Below are 26,081 nucleotides of genomic sequence, written 5' to 3'. Positions count from 1 at the left end.
TTTTAAGGGCTAATAATATAATTAATAATAATATATAAAATAGCCTAAATAATATAATTGATAGTAATATAATTAATACAATTACTAGGAAAGATAACACTGCTTTTTGCAATACGACCAATTGCGCTAGTTAGTTTTGTCCGATATGAATCGTATTAAATGCAGGATTAAAGTTTCTAATCCACTGAAATTGGATTCTCCCTGTGAACTTCCATAAGAAAATTACTTCATTAGACTCAGCAAAGATTCAATTTCAAATCAAATAGGCACAGGTACTTTTATTAGACAGTGAAACAAAAATATCAAACAGTTCGTGGTAACGAACTGTAAGTAAAGGGTGACCCGGCTCAATGGTAACCGAAACTTTAGAAAACGGGATTTTGATACCAATAGATACATCAAAAGAATCTGATTTTAATGCTGATTTCAAATATATAAGTTTCATCAAGTTTAGTCCTACCCATGAAAAGTTACGGGCCTGAGAAAATTTGGCTGATTTTCGAAAAAAGGGGAAAGACCCCCTAAAAGCTATAGAACCTCAATGAAAATAACACCATCATATTCAGTGTATCAGAGAACCCTACTGTAGAGGTTTTAAGCTCCTATCTACAAAAATGTGGAATTTTGCATTTTTTGCCAGAAGAAAGATCACGGATGCGTGTTTATTGTTTTTTGTTTTTTTTCCAGGGGTGATCATATTGAATCAGTGGTCCTAGAGTATCGTGGGAGGGCTCATTCAAACGGAGATTAAAAGTTCTAGTGCCCTTTTTAAGTGACTGAAAAAATAGAGGGCAACTAGGCCCCCTCCCACGTTCATTTTTTTCCCAAAGTCATCAGATCAAAATTTTGAGATAGCCATTTTGTTCAACATGGTAGAAAATATGATAAATATGTCTTTTATAATGACTTAGTCCCCCAAGGTCCCCGGAAGGAGGGCTGAAAGTTATGAACTTTACCCAATGTTTACATATAGTATTGGTTATTGGGACGTATACAGACGTTTTCAGGGGGGATTTTTTTCTGGTAGTGGAGAGGGGTCGGGGTTATGTGGGAGGATCTGTCCATCAAGGAAGTGTTGACGGGGGAAGGGAAATTGCTGTGAAGGGGGCGCCGGATTTCCCAGCATTACTTAAAAAAGAGATCAGAAATTAAATATAAGAAAAACAAGTTTTTCAACTGAAAGTAAGGAGCAACATCAAAACTTAAAACGGACAGAAAATATTACGTATATGATTGGGTTCACCCCCTAGTCAATACCTCGCTCTTTAAGCCAAATATTTTTTAGTACTTTCATAAGAACAATTTATTCTAATTAACAGCCTTTGTGATTAAGAGGTCATTTTTAAAGAATTGGAACAAAATTCGAAATTTAGCTTAAAGAGCAAGGTATTGAATAGGGAGCGAACCCCCAAATATACTTATTAAAAATATATGAATATAGAAGTTCGTTACGTAAGTTAATTCGTTAAGTTACGTATATTTATTACTTATAAAAACATTCGTAAATAAAATTAAACAAGTTTCGAGAAAGCCATTTAACCAAATAAAAGTAAAATTAATATGCAATTTTTTTTTAATTATTCATGTAGCCTACGGTGAGCCAAAATCAAAACCTGCATTAATTCAAAACGTTCAAAAATTAGATAAAAAAAACAATTTTTTTTTAACTGAAAGTAAGGAACGACGTTAAAACTTAAAACGAACAGAAATTATTCCGTATATGAAAGGGGATGTCCCCTTCTCAACGCCTCGCTCTTTACGCTAAAGTTTGACTTTCTCACAACTCGTATTTTTTTAAACAATAAAAAACTTTAGCGTAAAGAGCGAGGCGTTGAGAAGGGGACAGCCCTTATTCAAAACAATCTTATTCCGTATATGAATGGGGCTGTCCCCTCCTCAACGCCTCGCTCTTTACGCTAAAGTTTGGCAATACTTAAAACATACAAAAATTTTTTCGTATATGAGGGGGGTTTCTCCCTCCTCAACACCTCGCTCTTCAAGCTAAAGTTTTTTAGTCCTTCTAAAATAGCTCCTTATTGTTCTAGTTAAACGACCCTTGTGTTTCAGGTGTAGTTCTTAAAGAATTGGGACACAATTCAAACTTAAGCATAACCTTTAAGGTGTTGAGGAGGGAGTAATCCCCCTCATATACACAAAAATTTCTGTTCGTTGTTGGTTTTGATGTTGATCCTTACTTTCAGTTGAAAATCTACTTTTTTAATTTAATCTCTGATGTTTTTGAATGATGCCAGGAAATCTGACTCCACATCCACTAAAAAATATCTCCTTCCCACGGAAAGATCCTCTAGACAATTCAATCCCAGCGAAAATTTACCCTGGACAATTTCCGTTAACACCTCCACGCGTAAAATTTAGACGGAAGAGAGGAAGTAAGCCAAATAAAAGAATTTCGTATAGAAATTTTGGCAAATTCCCCCAGTGTAACCCTGAAAAAATCCAACCCCCGGAAACGTCCCTTCCCATGAAAGACTCTCCCCTTATAAAACCTCCCAGAAAAAAATACCATCCACCAGAAAAATGTTATTAGTTAAAGACCTTTCCCCAGGTGCTATGGGGGCCCATTTTATCTCCAAAGGCATAGTTATTGGGCCATTTAACTATGCTGACCAAAATGGCTATCTCAAACTACTAATTGGACGATTTTGGGAAAAAGGGGTCGAAGGAGAGGGCCTAGTCCTCTTCCAATCTTTTTAGTCACTTAAAAAGGGCACTGGAACTTTCAATTTTCATTCAAGTGAGCCTTCTCCCGATGTTCTAGGACCATTGAATTGACACTGAAATATCCATACAACCGTATTTACTAACAATAGCATGATTACGGTAAGATCAGGCAAATAAAGTAGGTAATTCCGGTACCGAAATTAAATCACTCAAAGTTATTTTAGTTGCTTCTTCTGGAGCAGAAAATACATACAAGACATAAATAGCACGGAGTGATCACAGAAGATACTGTAAGGACGAGCGAGCGCTCGACGTGAGTAGTATGTATAAAACGATTACAACGAGACAGGTACCCATATAGCTATAATGATAGAGAACAGACAGTCCCACCATATATTTATAATGATAAGTAGCGGACAGTGCTCCTGCCAATACAAGCAGACAGTGTAATGACCGGAATTCAACCACCGTCAAAATTCGTGTTGATCTGTGTTCAAAGTGCGTGATGATTCCTTTATACTATAGTAACTTCCTATCTGTCTGCTACCTTTTAATTGTTAGATGTGGTTGACTTATGTTTGACTTTGAATACGGGTATAAAAACTCTGACAATTTGTAATCTTCTCAGTTCAGAATTGACATTTGAAATATAATGATGCATTCAAATAAAAGGAATATTGACGAATGCTACACGCAAGAAGTAAGTTATTCTTTTATATTCATAGCGGGTAAAGAAATTAATTCTACTAAAATTTATACAGACCTTATTATAGTTAACAGATTGTTAAATATTTTTTGAACCTGGATCTCCAGAGGTCGGTAAAGAGCAATATCAAAACAAGAAAAAAAAGTATGTAAACACTGTATTTAAATGGCTTGCGAGCTTAGCACATGAGTTAAATCATACCTATTTTTTATTCCGGACCAAAGTTCCCCACATTCATTCCCCACCGGCCCCACATTCATTCCCCACCGGCCCCACATTCGTTCCCCACCGGCCCAAAGTGCCACAATCGTCCCCCCCCATCCCTCCAACCCCCTCCCTCCAACCCCCCTCCACCCCCTCTTTTTTTTTCTTTTTTAACTTTTTTAAACTTTTTTTTACATCTCTCAGAATGTCATTAAACACACTTAAAACACAAAAAGTTCATATTTGATATTTTCCAACTTCAAAATGGGAATGATATAGATATGTGTCGCGACTTTTACTATTAGAAAAATAATGTTTGTAGTGACCAATTTTTTTCTGAGTTTTTTTTTAATTTTTTTTCTGAGATTTTTTTTTCTTACAGTTTTTTTTATTTTTAACTTTTTTTTCTGAATGTGTTTTTTTAAATTTTTTTTTTCAACCTTTTTTTTACATCTCTAAATAATATAAGAAATCTATAATGACACTTTTAATTTAAATTTTAAAAAACTTATTCTTGTACATACTATTGATGAGGACTGATGGTTCTCTTTCAATATTTTTTTCTTTATAAAAGAATTTTTTTTTTTGATTTTCCAGAGCTCCCCCTCCCAATTAATAATGTAAGATAGGGTGAAGAGACTTCAGTGGTTATTTCAAACAGACTAACGGTTATACAACATGGTCGTAGGTCGAATCCATTAATACAATCAACATTAACCGTAAACCGCCCAATAGCCAACTATCCAGCTGTCACATCCAGCATCCACAACAATATGCCACAACCATCCGGACCCATCATACACCAGCCAACTGTCAACTGGTCAATTACCAGATCCAACACTCACAACAAGATGACACAACCATCCAGACCCATCATACACCAGCCAACTGTCAACTGGTCAACTGCCACACTCAACATGCATGTACCAAGTACATCTACAGGGGTAATGGCTCAACCAGCAAACCTCGAATGGACTGATCATCTCAGTCCTGATACACTCGAGTGTTTTTTGAGTGAGTTGGGGGATTGGACAGCACGTAACATCCCAATCATTGAGCAAATTGCTGGAGAAAATGAAATCCCCGTAACGCCCCCTGTCATGCCCGATTTTAATTTAGTTGACTCTGCCTTGCACAATGTATTTGTTTATAGGGCTGAGTTTGAGGACCCATTTAATTCACCAACATCATGTAGCATCATAACAGATCCGGTAGACATAGTACACTCCTATGTGGGCAAGATTCGAGCCCTTCTTGAAAGAGTGATTCGGGAGGGTGGTGGGAGGGATGGGATTAAGGTTGCTATCGCACAAAAAATAATTTTTTTCAATGAAAAGGCGGATGAGGTGTATGAGCGTTATTTACGTACTGAAATGCTATCACTTCATCCGGACCTGAATAATTTTGAGGGTGTTTTTATGGAATGGGTTGACAATATAGTAATAAAATTGGATAATTATACTGAGTTGGGTAGTGGGTCGTGGGTTTTATTTATTGGGAGTTTAGATATTAATGTGGGTAAATTTAAAAATAATTTTATTTTAAGAGGTGGGAGGGGGGTGGTGGGGGCAGAATATAATGATGATTTAAAGGGGTGTCAAGGTGTACAACGATTTCGTTTCGATACAGGGCTTCAATGCTTCAAATATGCATTTCTTGTGGCAGCTCACAAACCTCTGCAAGAGGAAGCTACTAAGACACTGTTGATCAATTATGCAGTTAATGGGAGTCCAAATTTCCCTAAAGTAGATTTTAATTGTTTAAATGATCAATATCCAGTAACACTTAATGGGATAACTATTTTTGAGCGGGCTAATGCTCATTTAAAAATTGGTGTTACTGTGCTACAATATGAAACGGAATTTGAGGGGTGTTACCGTAAAAAGGGGGTTATATTTCCAGTGAGGGCTCCATCCATTGAATCAGTGCAACATTGGGTTTGCCTTCTTTACACGCCAGCCAGTGACCCCGATTCAATTGGACATTTTTTTCCAATACCAAACATTATTCGGGTTCAGGGAGAGGGTAAAAAGGGGTATAAAGGAGACTGTTTCTATTGTCTAACATGCTTTTCTAGATTCTGGTCAAAAATAAATTTAAACAATCATATGAAGCATTGCAAGCGTCACGGATGTCAATCTGTGCAAATGGTTAGCGGTGACTGAGCCATCTTGCGATTTAAGAACTTTCAAAACTCACTCCAACAGAGTGACAAGGTTGCCTTAGACTGCGAAGCCGCTCTCATAGATGTGTATGATCCATTGAATTCAAATCCTGTTAAAAACATGAGGTAATTGCAGTCTCTTATGCTCATGCACAAACAGACTCGTTTAATTCCATACAATTGGTAGAGGTAGATGAGAGATTGGGTGGGGAGGATTGTATGGTCTCAGTCGTGACAGCACTCATTAAAACAGCAAATAAATCGATATCACGGCTGCGAAATACATCCTATCCAATGACTCTATCACCAGAGGACGAGTTGGCCATTAAAACTGAAAAAATATGTTGGGTTTGTAAGGGGGAATTTGTTGAGGGTATTGGGAAAGAGGGAAAGGGGAAAGGGGGAAAGGGGGTAAAGGGATGGTCCGCGACCACAATCATTTGGGCAACCCGATTGTATCGGGATTGAGTAATTTTCGTGGAGTGGCCCATCAATCGTGTAATTTAAACTTTAGTCAACAATTGTTTCTACTTATTTATATACACAATTCCCGCTATGACATGACATTTATTTTACCGGCGTTGGAACGATTACAACAAGTAGGAGATGTAGATGGCACATGGGTAGATGGTTCTTTTTATTATAATATCATACCCAAGTCACCTGAAAAGCTGCTGCTCTTAGAATTCAAATGGCAAATAATAGATAACTATAAATTGTGCATGTATAAGATCTATTTTTTAGACTCCTTTAGCTTCTTCCCCAAATCCCTAAGACAACTCATTGAAGTACAGAAAAGTGACGATTTTAATAGTTTCCCCCTCCTTAAGCTAAGTGGACGCGCGCTGGGCTGAGAATCCGTGAATTCGGGTTCGATCCCTGGTGTGGTCAGTTTCTTAGTTTGGGACGCGGGTCAGTGGTGTGACCCTGTAAGCTTAGCCAGAGTCAACCCAGCTCTAAATGGGTACCTGGAGAAATCTGGGGAAGGTAAAACAGGAAGGGTTTGCGAAAGCATAGGTTGGCTGGCCCCCAGCCCCCCATTGCACTTCCTGGCTGAAGGGCCACGAAACGGAGATCAGCACCGCCGGTTTGGACCTTAAGGGTCTAGTGCCGCATCCTTTAAGCAACACCTCATTAAACAGTAGCACTTTTCAAACGGTGAAATATATGATTTATTAACGTGTAAGGGCATATATCCGTATGAATACTACAACTCCACCGCGAGGCTTTCTGAGGAACAATTGCCGTCCATCACTTCAATCTACGATTCACTCTACGAGCGTCAATGCACCACTGGCGACTATGAATTTTCCAAGAGGGTTTGGGCTAAGGGAGGGTGTAAAAATGGGTGGGATTATTGTAGATTATACCTGGCAAGTGATGTATTGACGTTGCTGGATATTGTGTGTAAGAACACGGATAAAATCTATGGGGAATTTGGGTTGGATTTAGGTTATTATTTTTCCACTCCTCATTTGGTGATGGATTTAAATCGTGAAATCGGTAAAGAGGAAATGGGCTTGATCACTGACGTGGATCAGCATCTATTTGTAGAGAGATAAATGAGGAGAGGGTATGTTTTTCATGAAGATCATATACATGAAACTGATCCGACTGGACAAGACACCGGTGTAAAGTCGGATGCAGTTTTCCTGGATATGACCTCCCTCTATCCGTCGACAATGTTTCATTACTCTTTGCCGTGTGGAAATTATAAATGGCTTAACGATCCTCGTGCTTCAGATTTCCCCAACATTGCCAATGTTGAGGAGAATGGACCGCGGGGACGGTTTTTTGAAATCGATGGTGAAATACCGTGGAGCATCATGACTCGGTGAAGGATTTTGTTTTCCCGTGCATAAACAGAACGGTGACTAGGGACTCTCTGAGTCCATACAATATTTCTAAGGTAGAGGATGGTGGTGTGCACTGGACACCTTCAAAACAAAAACTTATCGCAGACCTTCATCCGAAAGAGAATATCGTTGTACATCACGTTCTTTTGCGGTGGATGGTAGCCAACGGTTTCAACATCACAAGGATACATAGAGCCCTCCAATTTGATCAAAAACCATATTTGAAAACCTTTATTGACACTTTTGTTGGTAAAAGTTCTAAAGCAAAAACGAAGTTTGAAAAGGAAATTTTTAACCTCATTTTGAACTCAGCCTTCGGTAAAATGTGTGAGGGTTTACGTAATCGAAGTTATTGTGACTTTGTGACAGACCCTAATGAATTTGCTCGAATCGTTGCCGATCCAAACTTCACATCATTCACCATCATAGACTCCAATATTGTCCTCTTAAATAGAAAAAAAAAGAAATGTAATTCTAAATAAAAATATTGCAGGTGGCAGCGCAATAACCGAAATATCAAAAAACTCATGTTGTCATTCCTTCACGACGTGTGTAGGCGCCAATGGCCGGGGGAGGAAGAAGTTCAAGTATATTATGGGGATACCGATTCACTTTTGCTAAAAGCTAGAACTGCAAATTTATTGGGAGATTTGGAAAAAGACGTGCACATTAGCTCTCTAATGGACTTTACCAATTGGGACGAGTCCATTTACCCGGAGTTAGTGAAGCGCCAGGCCCCAAATCAGTTATTAATGTAAAAATAAGAGACAGGAAGCGACTTGATTTCCAGTGGTGTGCTTGCAGGTCCGAAGGTGGACTGTGTGCAAACACACTACGAGGTTATCAAAAAAGTCTGCAAAGGGGTGCCTAGACACTACGTGAATAAGAATTTCTACATGAATGTATACAGAAACTGTGTGGAAAATAGTATAGTTCCAAGGGCGAAGGTAATGGCGATTCGCTCTTTAAAATTTAAAACCACACAGCTCGAGTTGACAAAATAGCCATGTGTCCCGTGTCGGATAAAGTCTATGTGTGTTCGGATGGTGTGAAGGTGCTACCCCATGGACATTATTTAACTTCTGACCGAGGTGTGTGTCGAGATTATAGACATCGCCTCGGTCGGGAAAAAATTAAATAGTAAATGGTTTGGTGGTGGGATTCTTTTTTTTTAATAGATTTTTTTTCAACTCAGCAGTGGTTTTTTTTTCACAACTCAGCAGTAGTTTTTTTACCAACTCAGCAGTTTTTTTTTATAGCAGGGTAGAGTCGTATGTTTTTTATTATTTTTTTTTTAATATAAAAAATTTTTTCAAGTTTTTTTAAAATGTTGTTCTTGCTGTTATTGTTGTACAAATAGTGTGAGTTATTGCTATTCGTACTGTATTTTAACTTGTACAAAATGTGATGTCAACAAGTGAAAAATGTTGTTCTTCATGCTATTGTTGTACAATTAGGGTGTGATATTGCTATTCGTGCTGTATTTTAAGTTGTATAAAATGTGATGATAATAAATGAAATTTATTGCTATTGCTATTTATGATGTATTTTAAGTTGTTTTTGTCAATAAATGAAAAAATATGTTTTTCTTGTTCTTGTTATTGAGTAACGTACTAGGTAGATCTAAGGGAAAATTATTATTTATTCATTAGACAAGTATGGTTTACAGTTAGGTGTAGACCGACTATTCTCAATAGCAGTAGTATTTATCAATTTGAAATACCATTCAGATCGCTTCTGTGTGGATCATCAATGTCAGGTAAAACGTTTAGAATGTTTATTAAAAAGTCAGAGATGTACGAAAAAGGAATTTTCAAAGAAATCGATACTACTAGCAGACTCATAAAACCAATAATTATTGACTGAGTGTCAAAATTAATAGGAAAAAAGTACATTTGCATAGAACAAATTCAACTACACAGATATTTCATAGCATCAAAATGATCTTACAACATTTCACAGAATCGAGAGACTACTATTGCCATCTACCAACCTATAGCTTTAGATGGCAGCACAGTCCCTCAGACACACGGCTATTGTGTGAGAGACATGCAAAAAAAAAATAGATATTGATGACAATACTAAACTAACATAACCACAAAATTCCACATTATTGCAAAGAAATACCAAAACAATAGTTGTAGACCGACTATTCTCAATAGCAGTAGTATGTATCAATTTAAAACACCATTCAGATCGCTTAGGTGTGGATCTTCAATGTCAGGTCAAACGTTTAGAATGTCTATTAAAAAGTAAGAGATGTATGAAAAAGGAACTTTCAAGGAAATTGATACTACTAGCAGACTCCTAAAAGCATTAATTATTGACTGAGTGTCAAAATTAATAGGAAAAAAGTACCTATGCATAGAACAAATTAGGTTAGGTTAGGCTAGCCTACGTACGCGCGCGTACGTAGGCTAGCCTAACCTAACCAATGGTTTTGGTATTTCTGTGCAATAACGTATGCGCGCGCACGTAGGCTAGCCTAACCTAACCCAACCTATGGTTTTGGTATTTCTGTGCAATAATGTGGGATTTTCTGGTTAAGTTACTTTAATATTGTCATCAATATCTAGTGCTTTTTTTTTGCATGTCTCTCACTCTATAGTCGTTTGTCTGAGTGACTATACTACCATCTAAAGCTGTAGATTGGAAGATGACAAAAGTAGTCTCTCTTGATTCTGTAGAATGTTGTAAGATCCTTTTAATGCTATGAAATATCTGTGTAGTTGAATTTGTTCTATGCAAAGGTACTTTTTTCCTATTAATTTTGACACTCAGTCAATAATTAATGCTTTTAGGAGTCTGCTAGTAGTATCAATTTCTTTGAAAGTTCCTTTTTCATACATCTCTTACTTTCTAATAAACATTCTAAACGTTTTACCTGACATTGAAGATCCACACCTAAGCGATCTGAATGGTGTTTTAAATTGATACATACTACTGCTATTGAGAATAGTCGGTCTACAACTATTGTTTTTATATTTCTTTTCAATAATGTGGAATTTTGTGGTTATGTTAGTTTAGTATTGTCGTCAATATGTATTGTTTTTTGCATGTCTCTCAGCCGTGTGTCTTAGGGACTATGCTGCCATCTATAGCTATAGGTTCGTAGATGGCAATAGTAGTCTCTCGATTCTGTGAAATGTTTTAAGATCCTTTTGATGCTATGAAATATCTGTGTAGTTGAATTTGTTGTATGCAAATGTACTTTTTCCTATTAATTTTAACACTCAGTCAATAATTAATGGTTTTATGAGTCTGCTAGTAGTATCGATTTCTTTGAAAATTCCTTTTCGTACATCTCTGACTTTTTACTAAACATTCTAAACGTTTTACCTGACATTGATGATCCACACAGAAGCGATCTGAATGGTGTTTTAAATTGATATATATTGCTGCTATTGAGAATAGTCGGTCTACAACTAGCTGTTAACCATACTTTTCTAATGAATAAATAATAATAATAATTTTCCCTTAGATCTACCTAGTACGTTATTCAATAACAAGAACAACAAAAACATATTTTTTCATTTATTGACAAAAACAACTTAAAATACATCATAAATAGCAATAGCAATAAATTTCATTTATTATCATCACATTTTATACAACTTAAAATACAGCACGAGTAGCAATATCACACGCTAATTGTACAACAATAGCATGAAAAACAACATTTTTCACTTGTTGACATCAGATTTTGTACACGTTAAAATACAGTACGAATAGCAATAACTCACCCTATTTGTACAACAATAACATGAAGAACAAAATTTTTAAACAATTTGAACACATTTTTTCTATTTAAAACAAAATAAGAAAAAACACACGACTCTACCTTGCTATTAAAAAAACTGCTGAGTTGGGAAAAAACTACTGCTGAGTTGTGAAAAAAAAACCACTACTGAGTTGAAAAAAAAATCTATTAAAAAAAAAGAATCCCACCACCCAACCATTTACTATTTAATTTTTTCCCGACCGAGGCGATGTCTATAATCTCGACACACACCTCGGTCAGAAGTTAAGTAATGTCCATTGGGTAGCACCTTCACAACATCCACACACACATAGACTTTATCCGACACGGGACACATGGCTATTTTGTCAACTCAAACTGTGTGGTTTTTAAATTTTAAAGAACGAATCACCATGACTTTCGCCCTTGGAACTATACTATTTTCCACAGAGTTTCTGTATACATTCATGTCGAAATTCTTATTCACGTAGTGTCTAGGCACCCCTTTGCAGACTTTTTGATTACGTCGTTGTGTGTTTGCACACAGTACACCTTCGGACCTGCAAACACACCACTGGAAATCAAGTCACTTCCCGTTTCTTATTTTTACATTAATAACTGATTTGGGGCCTGACGCTTCACTAACTCCGGGTAAATGGACTCGTCCCAATTGGTAAAGTCCATTCGGGTGCTAATGTGCACGCCTTTTTCCAAATCCTGCAATAAATTCGCAGTTCTAACTTTTAGCAAAAGTGAATCGGTATCCCCGTAATATGCTTGACCGGCTCCCTCCCCCTGCCATTGGCACCTACACACATCCTAAAAGAATGACAACAGGAGTCTTTTTTATGTTTCGATTATTGCACTGCCAGTTGCAACATTTTTATTGAGAATTACATTTCTTTTTTTCTATTTAAGAGGACCATATTGGAGTCTATGATGGTGAATGTTGTGAAGTTTGCATCGGCAACGATTCGAGCATATTCTTTTGGGTCAGTCACAACGTCACAACGACTTCGATTGCGTACACTCTCACACATTTTACCGAAGGCTGAGTTCAAAATGAGTTTAAAAATTTCCTTTTCAACCTTCATTTTCGCTTCAGAACGTTTATCGACAAAAGTGTTAATAAACGTTTTCAAATATGGTTTTTGATCAAATTGGAGGGCTCTATGTATCCTTGTGACGTTGAAACCGTTGGCTAGCATCCACCGCAAAAGAACGTGATGTACAACGATATTCTCTTTCGGATGAAGGTCGGCAATAAGTTTTTGTTTTGAAGGCGTCCAGTGCACACCACCATCCTCTACCTTAGAAATATTGTATGGACTGAAAGAGTCCCTAGTCACCGCTCTGTTTATGCACGGGAAAACAAAATCCTTCACCGAGTCATGATGCTCCACGGGTATTTCACCATCGATTTCAAAAAACCATCCCCGTGGTCCATTCTCCTCAACACTGGCAATGTTCGTGAAATCTGAAGCACGAGGATCGTTAAGCCATTTATAATTTCCACACGGCAAAGAGTAGTGAGACATTGCCGACGGATAGAGGGAGTTCATATCCAGAAAAACTGCATCCGACTTTTCACCGTTGTCATTTCCAGTCGGATCAGTTTCCACGATACGATCTCCATGAAAAACATACCCTCCCCGCATTGATCTTTCTACGAATAGATACTGATCCACGTCGGTGATCAAGCTTATTTCCTCTTTATTGATTTTAAGAATTAAATCCATTACAATATGAGGAGAGCAAAAATAATAACCTAAATCCAAACCAAATTCCCCATTGATTTGATCTGTGTTCTTTCACACAATATCCAGTAGCGTCAATGCATCACTTGCCAGGTATAATCTACAATAATCCCACCCATTTGTACACCCTCCCTTAGCCCAAACCCTCTTGGCAAATTCATAGTCAGCAGTGGTGCATTGACGCTCGTAAAGTGAATCGTAGAATGAGGTGATGGACGGCAATTATTCCTCAGAAAGCCTCGCGGTGGAGTTGCAGTAGTCATACGGATATATGCCCTTACACGTTAATAAATCATACATTTCACCGTCTGAAAAGTGCTGCTGTTTAATGAGGTGTTGCTTAAGGAGTGGGAAACTATTAAAATTGTCACTTTTTTGTACTTCAATGAGTTGTCTTAGGCATTTGGGGAAGAAGCTAAAGGAGTCTAAAAAATAGATCTTATTAATGCATAATTTATCGTTATCTATTATCTGCCATTTGAATTCTAAGAGCAGCAGCTTTTCAGATGATTTGAGTTTGACATTATAAAAGAAAGAACCATCCACCCATGCGTCATCTACAACTTCAGCTTGTTGTAATAGTTCCAATGCCAATAAAATAAATTTCATATCATAGCTGGAATTGTGCATATAAACAGGTAGAAACAATTGTTGACTAACGTTTAAATTACATGATTGATGTTCCACTCCACGAAAATTACTCAATCCCGATACAATCAGGTTGCCCAAATGATCTTGGTCACGGACCATCCCTTTACCCCCTTTCCCCTTACCCCCTTTCCCTCTTTCCCATTACCCGCTACAAATTCCCCCTTACAAACCCAACATATTTTTTCAGTTTTAATGGCCAACTCGTCCTCTGGTGATAGAGTCATTGGATAGGATGTATTTCGCAGCCGTGATATCGATTTATTTGCTGTTTTAATGAGTGCTGTCACGGCTGAGAGCATACAATCCTCACCACCCAATCTCTCAACTACCTCTACCAATTGCATGGAATTAAACGAGTCTCTTTGTGCGTGAGCATAAGAGACTGCAATGACCTCATGTTTCTTAACAAGATTTGAATTCAATGGATCATACACATCTATGAGAGCGGCTTCGCAGTCTAAGACAACCTTGTCACTCTGTTGGAGTGAGTTTTGAAAGTTCTTAAATGGCAAGACGGCCCAGTCACCGCTAACCGTTTGCACAGATTGACATCCGTGACGCTTGCAATGCTTCATATGATTGTTTAACTTAATTTCTGACCGGAATCTAGAAAGGCATGTTAGACAACAGTAACAGTCCCCTCTATACCCCTTTTTATCCTCTCCCAGAACCCGAATAATATTCGGTATTGGGAAAAAATGTCCAATTGAATTGGGGTAACTGGCCGGCTTGTAAAGAAGGCGAATCCAGTGTTGCACTGATTCAACGGATGGAGCCACCACTGGAAATATAACCCCCTTTTTGCGGTCCCCCCCCTCAAATTCTGTTTCATATTGTAGCACAGTAACACCAATGTTTAAATGAGCATTAGCCCTCTCAAAAATAGTTATCCCATTAAGTGTTACTGGATATTGATCATCTAAACAGTTAAAATCTACTGTAGGGAAATTTGGACTCCCGTTAACTGCATAATTGTCCAACAGTGTCTTACTAGCTTCCTTTTGCAGAGGTTTGTGAGCTGCCACAAGAAATGCACATTTGAAGCATTGAAGCCCTGTATCGAAACGAAATCGTTGTACACCTTGACACCCCTTTAAATCTTCATTATATTCTGCCCCCACCCCCCCCCGCCCACCTCTTAAAATAAAATTATTTTTAAATTTACCCACATTAATATCCAAACTCCCAATAAATAACAACAATGACCCACTACCCAACTCAGTATAATTATCCAATTTTGTTTGTATATTATCAACACATTCCATAAAAACACCCTCAAAATTATTCAGGTGCGGATGAAGTGGTAGCATTTCAGTACGTAAATAACGCTCATACACCTCATCCGCCTTTTCATTGAAATAAATTATTTTTTGTGCGATGGCAGCCTTAATCCCATCCGTCCCACCACTCTCCCGAATCACTCTTTCAAGAAGGGCTCGAATCTTGCCCACATAGGAGTGTACTATGTCTACCGGATCCGTTATGATGCTACCTGATGTTAGTGAATTAAGTGGGTCCTCAAACTCAGCCCTTTAAACAAATACATTATGCAAGGCAGAGTCAATTAAATTAAAATCGGGCATGACAGGGGGCGTTACGGGGACTTCATTTCCTCCACCAATTTGCTCAATGATGGGGATGTTACATGCTGTCGAATCCCCCAACTCACTCAACAAACCCTCGAGTGTAACAGGACTGAGATGATCAGTCCATTCGAGGTTTGCTGGTTGAGCCATTACCCCTGTAGATGTACTTGGTACATGCATGTTGAGTGTGGCAGTTGACCAGTTGACAGTTGGCTGGTGTATGATGGGTCTGGGTGCTTGTGTCATCTTGTTGTGAGTGTTGGATGTGGGAATTGACCAGTTGACAGTTGGCTGGTGTATGATGGGTCCGGATGGTTGTGGCATATTGCTGTGGATGCTTGTTATGACAGCTGGATAGTTGGCTATTGGGCGGTTTACGGTTAATGTTGATTGTATTAATGGATTCGACCTATGACCATTTCGTATAACCGTTGGTCAGTTTATAATGACCACCGGAGTCTCTTCAACCTTTCTACATTTCTTACTGGGTAGGGGAGTCTCTGAAGAATCCTAAAAAAAAGTTCGTTTTTAATGAAAAAAATCTTGAAAGAGAACCATCAGTCCTCATCAATTGCATACACAAGCATAAGTTTTTTAAAATTTGAATTAAAATTGTAATTATAGATTTATAATGTTATTTATATTTAAAAACAAAGGTTTAAAAAAAAGTTTTAAAAAAAAACTGTCAGAAAAAAAAAGTTAAAAAAAAAAAAAATGTAATAAAAAAAAAATCTCAGAAAAAAAAATAAAAAAAAACTCAGAAAAAAAAATGATATCTATATCATTCCTATTTTGAAGTAAGAAAATATTAAATGTGAATTTCTTATGTTTTAAGTGTGTTTCATGACATTCTAAGAGATGTAAAAAAAAGTTAAAAAAAGTAAAAAAAAAAGTAAAAAAAAAATTGGTCACTACAAACATTATTTTTCTAATAGTAAAAGTTGCGACACACATATCTATATCATTCCCATTTTTAAGTTGGAAAATATCAAATATGAAATTTTTTTTTTTTAAGTGTGTTTCATGACATTCTAAGAGATGTAAAAAAAAGTTAAAAAAAAAAAAAAAAGGGGGTTAGGAGGGGGTTGGAGGGGGATTGGAGGGAGGGGGTTGGAGGGTGGGGGTTGGAGGGAGGGGGTTGGAGGGATGGGGGTGGACGATTGTGGCACTTTGGGCCGGTGGGGAACGAATGTGGGGCCGGTGGGGAATGAATGTGGGGCCGGTGGGGAATGAATGTGGGGAACTTTGGTCCGGAATAAAAAATAGTTATGATTCAACTCATGTGCTAAGCTCGTAAGCCATTTAAATACAGTGTTTATATACTTTTTTTCATGTTTTGATATTGCTCTTTACCGACTTCTGGAGATCCAGGTTCAAAAAATATTTAACAATCTGTTAACTATAATAATGTCTGTATAAATTTTAATAGAATTAATTTCTTTACCCGCTATGAATATAAAAGAATAACTTACTTCTTGCGTGTAGCTTTCGACAATATTCCTTTTATTTGAATGCATCATTATATTTCAAATGACAATTCTGAACTGAGAAGATAACAAATTGTCAGAGTTTTTATATCCGTATTCAAGGTCAAACATAAGTCAATCACATCTAACAATTAAAAGGTAGCAGACAGATAGGAAGTTACTATAGTATAAAGGAATCATCACGCACTTTGAACACAGATCAACACGAATTTTCATGGTGGTTGAATTCCGGTCATTACACTGTCTGCTTGTATTGGCGGGAGAACTGTCCGCTATTTATCATTATAAATATATGGTGGGACTGTGCGCTGTCTATCGTTATAAATATATGGGTACCTGTCTTGTTGTAATCGTTATATACATACTACTGACGTGAGTAACGAACACGATTAGCGATGATTTTCCCGTAGCCTATTTGAAGCTTTTGTTTAATGTCGACAAGACCTTTTGCAAGTTAATCTTTAAGTGCACAAGCTTAAATAGTTTAAAAGTTCTATCTACAAAAACACGAGATTTTGAATATTTTCCCATAATTCTGCGTCTATTTGTTGTTTTTTTTTTTTTCTCCCGGGGTGATCGTATCGAGCCAATGTTCATAGAAAATCAGGACAAGGCTCATTAAAATAAAATATAGTTTTAGTGGCAGTTTTCAATAGCAAATGGTTTGCACCACAGGAAAGTGGTGTTTTCTGCAATTTCGTGGCACAAAACACAAATCAAAAATTTTATCCCAAAAACGAAAAAAGCTATCGATTGAAAATTCTGAGACAGATAATCTATTTGATACAATCGAAAAATTACATAATGAGCTACCCAGTTTCAGAGGCAGCAATGTCCGTGGTGGCGCATTATTTGTTAAAAATGTATGTAGTCTATACAAAATAAAAATTTAATAGGGAACTTTATTTTAATGTTTCATTTAACTAAGTTGATTCGTTTGAGGCTTGATAATATTGTATATAGCGATATATAATTGGGTTTCAGCTAATACAGTGCAGAGCTGGTGAATATTTATGTAGCAGGGAGGATGTATCTTAACCCTAATAAAGTACATTTTTATATCCAATTTTCTGACTCTTTGTGTGCCTTCAAATGAATATAAAAGGAGTTCTGGGGGGGGGGGGCATAAATCAATCTCTAATTTCCCTTTATTAGTGACAGTATTTTGAACTCTTGAGGCCTTTAATATGGGTGCAACACATGATAGTTCCCCTTTTATTACAGAAAACAATTTCCGTTTAAAATTAAATATTGTTTTCTTATGTTTACAAGCAGAAATGGGAGAAAGGTTGGGGTTATCATGAGTCCCACAAGGAAATATCTTGGGATGGGGACCAAATACTACAGCGAGCTTTGTTTTTGCCAAAATCCAAATCTAATATTCCTCATTTTCCTATTTATCATGTTCTCTTGTTTTTCATTCCTCATTTTCCTCATTTTCCTATTTTTCCTATTTATATGAATTTCATGTTCTCTTGTTTTACAGGAGTATTGATTTCATGGCCTTCATGCCGGTGTCCCTAAAAGATTTGTTCGAAAATGTTGCTTCGAAGGTATCACCTTGAAAAACTTGGAGGTGATGACCTTGTTCTTTTTTATATTTTAGACCCTCGTACCTTCCTCATAAACATTCTGCAAGATGCCCTTTTTCATGGATGATTATCATTCTCAAAGTATTGTCATATGGATGTTAAACTTCAATGAAAAAAAAAACACCTTTGAAAGAGAGAATAATTCACATTTGACAGAGCCTTAGATCAAATAGTTCGTAGAAACAACTGTAAGTGCAGAGTAGCCCTTGTCATTAGAAGTCAAATCTTCAAATCTCTTAGAGCGAAGTTTTGAGTAAAATATATGCTACAACAAAATATATAGTTTATGCTGGTTATAAATAAATGAAATGTAATAATTTAAAAGTTGTTCGTCACAGACTATTGCAAATTCAAAATTGTATAGTCTTAGGAAATCAAATCCAACATGTATGAGAAACTTATATACGCTATGTACAAAATACCAAGTCTATGACTTTTCAAGAGAAAGATGGCACGCATGTGCATTCATAGTTCGTAGTGCTAGATTATTGAAAGAGGATTCATTCGAATAGATATTTATTATCTAGTGCCCTTTTTAAGTAATAAACAAATATCAAACCATTGGAATTTGCAATATTCTAGCGTTTGGCCCGTAAAGCTCTAATTTTACCCCAAATAGGGCCGAAATACTATCGAGCGAAAATTCTGGCAACTATTGAAAGAGTATTTATGTAGCCTCCCACTCTCAGAAGCCATACTGGCAACTAGTATATTATTCGGCCCTAAACATATGTGCAGTCCATAAAATAAACCGTCATTATAAATCGCTTATCCAATGAAATAAGGGTTACAGAGTATTGCATAGCTTAAGGGAATAGATTAGATTGATGGTCAATGAATTGGCCATCAGTCACACAATAAATCATCATAATAAGCTATAAAAAACTCACATAATAAATCTTGGTTTTGAGTAATACAACTCACAACTATGCAAAGACCAACTCCCTTCTCGACAAGAGACACAGACGGTAAGTTCTACAGAAAAGTTTCTTATATTATGTTTTTCAAATATCCTTTTCCAGGAAAAATTCGAAGAAACAGATTTTTATTATTATTATTATTTGGAAACAGATAAAGGAAAACAGACGCATTTATTGAAGTAGCCGTTGATACACCCATACAAACCTTTTCCTAATAGATTGAAAGACCTTTCATCAATTTTACACGTTCTCAGAATGGTTTTGTTTTTGTGTCTTTTGGAAATCTGTCCCAAGACTTTTGTGCGCCCAAGTATATAAAAAGAAAAATTTTGGCAATAAGTCTGTTGCAGGAGTTCTACACAGGGGATTTAAAGCATTCAAGCACCGTACTTTTTTCTAGCCAATTTTCCTGCTGTGGTTTGCTTCGGCCATTTATACAGAAGCTCGGTACCCTAACTATGGAGCATAGTCGAGTAGATTGGGAACTTAACAAATCAGGGCTTTTTGAGGCTAATCACAAGCATTAATATTAATGCGTACAATGTCAAATTCTAAACGTTCAATTTAATATCTCTATGTAATTTAATGTAAAATACATTAATTTAATATTAATTGAATTTAATATTAATAATTTAATATTAAACATACAATTTAATATTTATGTTTTTTTTTATAAGAGATCGACCTTTACAGCTAGCTATCAAGTTTTCAAGACCAACGGTAGATTATCAAGTGATTCATTCGCTCCAAATCTAATTAAAATACATTTTAACTAGCTTGAAAATTAAACAATCATAGTTATAATTTATTTAGCTTATGTTCAACAAAATATTATGTAATTTAATAGTATACAGTATAAAATAACATATATAATATACAATTAATATATAATACATAAACACGTAGTTTAATTCAAATAAAACGATTGTTCTAGTTTTTCGTATGCAACTTAAATCAGCGTAAGTTTCGACTATTTACACATTGTATCATGGACAAAAATTTAACCTGGTCACTTGAAGGTGCCCTAAATAGTAGAATTATCAGGTTGTCATTATTATCGCAAAAAATTTGAATGTATTGTATGCAAAATTTAGGAATACCAATATGTAATTCCAAAAATGTAAAAATTCGTTGTAGTAAGAGTTTTATAGTAAGAAAATTCATCAAATGCGAAAATTCGACTTTTTGCACTATCCTACTAGTCAAGCTTGAATTAAGTAAACAATGTTTGTTTGAAGAATATAAATGAGTTTGTTCAAAACAAATCTCAGAACATAGCATTCTGAAAACCACAAAATTAATTTAATAACAAATTTTGACTTGCTATAACCTTAAACCGGTCTTTGAGTACGCTTTGTCGAAACACCACCAAGCTGGGCTTAGTGGTGAAAAGTTATACATCGACGGCAGAGTGTTTGCTTATGACTTTTCTTCGGAGTGTGTTAAGGAAGTAACCACCAGCTGCAGTGAAGTGAATAAACAGGGGGTCCTCGAAGCGGGTCAGCAGAAACAAGAGAAGTCGAACTAGCTAAAGAACCGGATAGCGAAAAAATGGACATTTCCGTTGCTGGTAGAGTGGTGTCTGAAAGCTCTGAGAGTGATAGTCAAGCCGATAGTGATACCGAGACGGTGATCAAATTTAATATACGTGATCCAAAACAGCATTTGTCGAGGGGTGCTCCACGTCCTGTCCGGAATTCTCCAATAGCTGCGAAAAATACTGAAAAGCGAAAAGCCTGGGAGGTCATAAGCCCGGATGATCAAAATCGTATTGATGCCCGTAATGTTGCAAGAAAGAACTCTAGATCTGGCGGTGGAAGAGCTAACTATAGAGGTCAGTCGAGGAGCATCAGAGCTGCGTCATCAAAAGATTATTATAGACTTTCATACTTACCTGATGAGCTAGAAACGCCCTTTGTCCTGCCGACACATGACCAGCTTGTTCTAAGTGAATAGGGACAGTGTGGCCATGTTCACCCTATGCGAGTAATTGCATGGAATGTCCAGGGTGTGAGAAATAAGGTTGAACAAGTACTGAAGGACCTAGGTGGTGTTGATATTATTGCTCTTGTGGAGTCGTGGCATAATGACGATACAGTGCCTTATTTTGAAGGATACTGGGTAGAAAATGTTGCTCGTAAACCAGCAAAGAATATGAGATATTATGGAGGTATTTTGTTGTTAATTAAGCAAGGTCGTTTCCGTAAACATTCTCGAATTTCTAGTGTATCGGAGAATATTATATGGGTTTCGATTCATATTGTTAGTGGTAAAAGTTTGATTTTAGGTGCCGTGTATATCCCCCCCCCCCCAGAATAGTTCGTATGTAGTAGAAGTGACATGGGACTTATTAGAGGAAAAGCTTAGGCAATTGCGATCACGTTTTGATAAGGATTATTTTTGGTGGTGGGGGGCTTATACGGGAACATGTAAGGAGATTAATCAAGTTTTATTTGTTGATACGCCGGACCTGATACCTGATATTTTTAAGACATCTAGAAGGAGCAAAGATATTGAAAGAAGGGTTAATTGTTGAGGTAAAAGGCTTCTGGAACTGTGTTCACATAATACATTAGTGATCAGAAACGGTAGATTTGGGATGGATGGGGAGGAGGGTGAGTTTACCTGTCTGTCGAGGAAAAACCCTAGTATAATTGATTATGTTTTGGTTGGTATTGAGCTCGTGGCCCTGACAGTTGATGTTGAGGTTCTTAGGGTCGTAGGCTCTGATCACTTACCAGTTGAGATTAAGCTTTGCCTAGGAAGAGGAGTTCCATGGAATAAAAAAGGTGATAGTCCTAGTAGTAGGGTTACAAAGGATCTTTGTTTTTCAGAGAAGTTTTTAAAGAGTGAATGGAGTAAAGTGGAGCTGGAGTTGATGAATGAGGAGTTTTTGAGGCCTGAAATAATTGAGAAAGTTGAGAGTCTGCACGATGAAACAAGAGATATAGATGAAATTTTGGAAGATTTGGGTTTTGTGATTTATGAATATGAAAAGGAAAAATTGTTTTTTTGATGATGAAAGGAGAAGGGAATAGAATAGGCTAAAACGGAGGAAAAAACGGGAGAAAATTAGAGAGGAACAGAAAGGGATAGAGAAGGCTTATATGGTAGGGGGTACAAAGCAATTTTGGTCAGGAATAAGGCAGGAGAATAAACAAGGAAAAGGCCAATTACAAATCCCTGAAACTAATACCAGGCCTTGTTTTCTTGAGAGTATAGATGAAGATTCTAGTGGCCTTGATAGTGAAGAATCAAGTTTTGCTCCGCAGTTTCTGACGAAAGTAAAAGATTATGAGTTAGTGAAAGAGGTAACCTCAGATGAAGTTAGGAAAGTAGTTAAGAAGATGAAGGGGATCAAGGCCAGGAATAGATGGTGTACCAGCAGTTTTGTTAAAGAGGTTTCTTGGTGTTTGTTTGCTAGTTTTAGTTAATATTTTTAATAGAATTATAAGTAGTGGTGTATGGCCTTCCTTATGGAAAGTATCGATTATGGTACCTCTATTTAAGAAAGGTAGTCCTAGTGATCATGATAGCTATAGGTTGATAGCATTAGCGCCTGCACTTAGTAAAATTTTAGAAAAGATTTTGGACAATCGGTTGAATGAATGGTTGGAGGGTTATGGGGTAATTACAGAGGATCAGGGGGGTTTCAGGAAAGGGCATAGTGCGTCGGATAGAGCATTTGTGTTAAGTGCACTGACAGAGAAGTATGGATCAGGTAGAAATAGGCTGTATGTTGTGTTTCTAGCCTTAAGAAAGGCATTCGACAATGTAGATAGAGCTCTTCTTGAAAATTGTTTGAGATGTATGTCTACCTCTAAGTTTTATTCGTTTATTTGTTAGTATCTATTCAGGGACTAAGTCTATGGTCAGGGTTGCAGGTACGGGATTTTCCAGGCTATTTGACATTAAGAAAGGAGTGAAGCAGGGCCGTGCCATGTCCCCGGGACTGTTCGGTTTGTTTTTGAATGATATGGTGGAATTTCTTGAAAAAATGGGCTCCAAAGCTGTGTCTTGGAAAAATTAATTTTTCGGTGTTATTATTTGCGCATGACACTGCATTGGTGGCGAAGTCGGCAAAGGAGCTTCAGATATTACTTGATTTAATTGAGGAATATTTACAAATGAAAAAGTTACAGATTAACGTTATGAAATCTAAAGTGGTTGTTTTCAGTAAAAGGAATGACAAAATAGATAATATATTTGTATTTGGAGGACAGCAATTAGAAGAAGATGAAAAAATAAAGTATCTTGGTTATATCTTCCAAAGTAATGGTGGATGGAGTTCTCATATTGAAGAAGTGTTAAATAGGGGAAGAGCTGCAACATTTTCATTTTTCAGGAATAAAATTAGTGGAATAAAGAATTTCTAAGATTAGGCCGATTCTCCATTACGTGGCAGAGACCTTGGGACGTGAGAACGCTGCCCAGCTAGAAAGAGTTCAGCTAGGTTATTTTAAGAGATTGTCGGGGTTGCATCGAATGACCCATTCCGAGTTTCTTAAAGGAGACCTTGGACTTTGGTCTCTTAAAAGTTATAGGACAGTCCAAATGATAAAATTTCGGCTAAGGGTTGTACAGTCACCCAGTGATAGGTTACTGAAGGCTGCATATGATGAGTTACTTCAGCTACATAGGAAAAGATCTTGGCCCTTTAAAGTTAAAGAGGTACAGGATAAGACAGGTTTTTCTTTCGCATGGAATGAGGGCCTTGGACCAACTAGTCAACAATTACAGTTGGACAAGGAAATTAAGCGGGTGCTGGAGGACCAGACGATACAGAAATGGGGTGAGGAGATTGAGAATTCGGAAACTTTAAGGTATTATAATGAGGTTAAGATAATTTACGGTCAGGAATTTTACTTTAAGTTAAATTTACCCTCTAGATACCTTACATATTGGATGTAGCTACGATCTAATTGCCTTCCCATTCGTTCGAGATTGAAAGTTTTTGAGAGGAGGAAAAGTGTCCCGGACGGCAGGCTTGCTTGCCCTCTTTGCCAAGAAGAGGAGGAGAACTTTTTAGTATTGTCTGAGTCGTTGTCGAGGTCTTTTGGGGGTAAGGGAAAATTTATTTAGAAATGATGGAGTGCTGCTTCCTGATGCCTTGAAAAGTACGTCGTCACAATTTATTTGTCTAGTGGGAAGATATCTTGATGAGTATTTTGCAAAAAGAAGAAAGTAGTTTTTATTTTATTTTTATTTTTTTCTTTATTATTGTGACGAGTGCTGTAATTTGTTAAGCTTGTATGTTATTTGTGTACATGGCCATATTTTGGCTTGAAATACACGTTATCTTATCTTATCTTATACTTTTTTCTTAGGCTAGCATCGTGTTAAATCTGAAAAGTTATTGTGAAAGTTAAATCTGTGAAAAGTTATGAAAAGAAATCAGGTTAGCTTCAAGGAATATTTTTTTTTCAGTTTATTCTTGTTTTTCCGTTCCTGAAACTCAATAATTTTTACTTTCACTTAATAATACGAGATATTTTAAATAAAAATGACCCACAAATAGTGCACATTAATTATTAGTAATTTTTTCGATAAAAAATGCAACAGATAGTTCATCTTTTCAGAATCATTTTGTAGTTTTTAAGAACATAATGATGTTTTTATGGCGTTTTTCGTAAATTATAGAAGAAGTAAAGGAAGCAAAATTAGAAATTATTTCCCACACAATTCACCAAAATACTTAATTGTAGCATTTTCTTCAATACTTCTTATCTTGCTTACCGAGACGAGCTATTAAAAAAAAGAATGGTCGACAAATAATCCGCGTTAATTATTAACATACTTTTCAATAAAAAACGGAAAAGATACCTCATCGTTTCAAGATTATTTTGTAAGATAGTAAGCATACTTCTGTGGGATTTCTTCGCAAATTACAGAGAAAGTAAAAGAATTAAAAGCAGAAAATATTTCCCACACTTCTGTCCGAAGTGCTTAGATGTAGTGTTTTTTTTTTCAATACTTCTTTTATTCAAATAATTCGTGGTAACGAGCTGTAAATAAGGAGTGACTCTGCTCAATAGTAACCGAAACTCAAAAACAGAGTTTTAATATTAACAGATAATAAAAATAATCAGCTTATTATGCTGATTCCAAAATATATAAGATTCATCTAATTTCAACCCATCAAAAGTTAAGAGCCTGAAAAAAATTTGTGTGATATTAGGGTGATATTTGTGTGATATTATTTATATTTGTGTGATATTATTTGTGTGATTGTATGATGATTGTGTGATATTTGTGCGAATTAGGGGAGGGATACTCCCTAAAATTCAAGGAATCTTGATGAAAAATTACACCATTAAATTCAGCGTTTCCAAGAACCTAGTGTAGAAGTTTCAAGCTCCTATAAAGAACTTTTAGGCTGTTTTTAAATATATAAGTTTTATTCGGTTTTGTCTTACGAATCAAAGGTTACGAGCCTGAGAAAATTTGCCTTGATTGCGAAAAAGGGGAAAACACCCCCTAAAATTAATAGAATATTAATAGAAAGTCACACCATCAGATTCAGCGCATCAGAAAACACAATTGTAGAAGTTTCAATCTTCTACCTGTACAAATGGGGAAATTTGCATTTTTTGCCAGAAGAAAGATCACGGATGAGTGTTAATTTGTTTTGTTTTTTTGTTTTTTTCCCCAGGGGTAACCTTATTGACCCAGTGGTCCTAGAATATCGGGAGAGGGCTCATTCGAAAGGATATTAATAGTTTTATTTGCCTTTTTAG

At 36.5% G+C, this 26,081-nt stretch overlaps 1 protein-coding gene across 3 annotated transcripts in view; it reads right to left on the bottom strand.

Annotated features, from left to right (window-relative positions):
- Positions 1 to 26,081, bottom strand: part of LOC148948297 (CUGBP Elav-like family member 3-A) — a 280,271-nt gene that overhangs the window by 168,087 nt on the left and 86,103 nt on the right. The window lies entirely within an intron of this gene.

The sequence above is a fragment of the Artemia sp. Qi Xiang Cuo genome, chromosome 9, assembly GCF_049724085.1.
Source record: "Artemia sp. Qi Xiang Cuo chromosome 9, ASM4972408v1, whole genome shotgun sequence".
NCBI lineage: Eukaryota > Metazoa > Arthropoda > Branchiopoda > Anostraca > Artemiidae > Artemia > Artemia sp. Qi Xiang Cuo.
Note: the sequence above shows the minus strand (reverse complement) of the source record. Positions and strands in the feature narration are given on the sequence as shown.